This window comes from Nanorana parkeri, unplaced genomic scaffold, assembly GCF_000935625.1.
Source record: "Nanorana parkeri isolate BGI_ZX_2015 unplaced genomic scaffold, ASM93562v1 scaffold652, whole genome shotgun sequence".
NCBI lineage: Eukaryota > Metazoa > Chordata > Amphibia > Anura > Dicroglossidae > Nanorana > Nanorana parkeri.
The window spans coordinates 156,706-159,963 of record NW_017306920.1 but is presented as its reverse complement, the minus strand read 5'-3'; positions in this window follow the sequence as shown (position 1 = coordinate 159,963).

Genomic DNA, 3,258 nt, shown 5'->3' with positions numbered 1-3,258 from the left:
TAAGATGTCTGACGATAGCCCCCTAACAAGTTTCTGGTTTTGCAGAAGACTTTCAATAACAAAGTATGGGCCATGTTGTCAGGTCACCATATGAAGTCACACTCACCACACTCAGATGAAAACTCAGCAGAAACATTTATTTTCTTCTAAGAAGTGTAATCCGCTCTCCACCTGTGACTTTGTTCTCTTCAGTTTCCAGTAAAACATATCAAAACCTTTCATTTGGTGCCCATGTATGCTACTGCAGAAAAGCACATGGAAACTGCTCAACAGTGGGAGATTTTCAACCAACTCGAGCCCATTTTATGTAGAGCTTCTCTTTCCTCTATCATAACCACACAAAGAGCAAATGTTGAAAAGAAAAGAAAGAAAAAAAAAACCAGCCTATATCTCAGACACTGCTATAAATCTCTTCCATTTGGATGCCAGAATCAAACATTTGGAGCGAATTACTGCAAATACCCAGATGTTCAACTAAGACAATCCAAATGGAATTTACCGAAACCAGAAATCACAGACCACCTGCAATGGCTTCAGAAGTCACTTTGCCTTTTTTTGCGCAGTCGATGAAATGCGATCTGATGCAACCGGTTATGACCGGAGCCCGGCTCCACAATGACGACTTGAAGAAATTATTTCACCGTTGTTCAGTTTCTGGAAATGTTATTAAACCAAAATGATGGAGTCATTCTGCCAGTTTGTCTGGATTGTCATCACCGCAAAGCTCTGCGCTGGAGAAGGGATGGGTAGAAGGGGTTTCCCACTTTACTTACAGGCTTATCCAATCCACTCTTAATAACTGAAGAGAAACTTTAGGCACCTTGGCAGAACACTATAACCTCTGACAATTGTATGCAGGGCATATTTTAATAGTGTTCAGACCAGAAGGCCAATGAAATGTAACTTATCTGATTGTTCTACTTCGGGAGAAAGGATCTAAATTTTTTAAAGGCTTCTTCTCAGGATTATGGGCAGCATTGCTAAGTGTGGGAGATAAACAGGTGGGGTCAGTATTTATGTAGATGGTGCCATGATGTGAAATTATGATGCCTCCAGACTATTTGGATGGACAGCATGGTGTTCCTAGAACACAAGTCCCAGGCAGTTGTATCTGGATCCAACATTTTGCTCTCAGTACCAGCAAGGGACTTACAAGGTTGTACATTTTTATTTGTTTTGCTATTGTGTAATCTCCCTGTAGGTAATTTTAGGAATGTATATTAACGTAGATATGTCACACAAGTATAAATGGAGTTGTTTGTTACAAATCTACATTCTTTTTATATGTGTTAACATTTTAAGGCTGTTCCATCCAAATTCATATTATACACTGAGTGGCCATATTATTATGACCACCCCATCAGTACTTCGTTGGGCCGCCTCGTGACTCCACGAGATGTTGAAAGGTGATGTGAGGAATCTGACACGGCACTGTTGCCCTTCTGTTGTCTTGTACCAGTCTTGCCACTCTCCGTTCTACCCTAACATTGACTAGTCGCTGACGGCCACAATTCGCACGTTCAGACCCAGATTTTCGGCTGACAGTCCGGTCTTTAAACACTTTAACAACAGCTGCTCTTGAACATTAAACGAATTCTGCTGTTTTGCTGATACTCGCTCCATGGCTCCGAGCGCCAACAATCATCCCACGTTCAAAGGCTGTTACATCGCGCTGTTTCAACGTATCTTCAGAAACAAATCACTTCTACTGTCGTGATAAACAACCTGCTTCCCTATTTATAATGGTCTGGCCCTCTAGCAACTTCAGCGCCAAATTATAGCTAATTTGCCTACAAACGTCAGGTGGTCATAATAATCTGGCCACTCAGTGTAGAGCATCAGTTGTGACATTTAGTATTGTTCTATAGTTCCTTATTTGAACGTTGAATAGTCGAGATAGCTATCATAGGTAAACCTAGCATAGGATATACAAAATATTTTGTTTGTATTTTTATACTGATATTTTTTCCCCTCTAAAACATAAGAAAAAAATGATCATTTAATTTAGAAATAATGGAAAAGGACTTTACATTTTGTGTTAATTGTATTGGTTTGCCATGAGCAGCTGAAGGTAATTTTAAGCTCCAAGTACGCATGCATATAAAGCGTTTAACCAGGAGGAGGGAGAAAACACTTCAGATTTGGCAGTTGCGCAGATGGCACCATTGCTCTAACTCTTCTGCCTGCACTTTGAACTACTAATAACCTTTAACATACTCATGACCCCCACCCTGAGCTCTCCCTCATCACTAAGCCCCCCTAATTACTTCCCCCTCCTCTTGCCTATCAGCTTACAGGGCTGGCTTGAGTTCAAATTTAAAAGAAACCTGTACTGTACTGACAAAATGTAGGTCACCATTGCTGACCTCTCTCCCTAAAAAAACAAAAACATAGTTGCCTTGTTTTTCTACTGATCCAATGACTTCAATACTACTTGAGTCAGTAGATAAGGACTTAACCACTTGTTGTGTGATTGGTCTATGTTCTTGGCTCAAAGCAGACACAGCACACCTGTGGTGGGTGTTTTTCATCCAGGAATAGCTGTAGTGTTCTTGGTTGCCTCACTGCTGCAACAAAGAGAAGCTTCCTTAGACTCACACTGATCAAACTATGACTTCCACATCCAATGGTAGACTTTGTTGGAAGTGAACTTCCTAACCTTGAGCATCATAGTAATCACAAACCCAGGGATGTAAATGTCTCTTAACTTTAAGAGCATAGCTGTTAAGGCCCATATTTTAGGAGAACCAAGAAGCATGGTGGCAAATAGGTACTTGGGGCAGCATATTTGGACGGTCTGGCAGTGCCCACAGCACGTCTGCGAGAAGTTGTACCAGATCAGCATACCACATGCGCCTGGGCCAGTCCAAAGCAATGAGGATCACTGCTATGTGATCTGCATCTCGATCCTGCAATGCAGATGATGAAGACGTTTCAAGGGAGGAAATGCTTAGAAGAGGGTGTACCTATGCCAAAACAGCCATTAATGCATCCACTCTTCCGCCAGCAGATCTCTGGACCCAGATACAAACCTATCCAGTTTTCTGTTGAATGTGGAAGGCAGAAGGTCTGCATCCAGCACCCCTCACCCGCAACACAGGTCTTGGGACACCTCCGGATGCAGACCACTCTCCCGGGTCCTGATGCTACTGGTTGAAGAAATCTGCGTGCCAATTGTCTATGCCGGGATGGGAAACAGTTGGACAGGATCACCTCTACCTCTCTTGCCACAGCAAAACTTCTTGCCCCTCCCCCCCG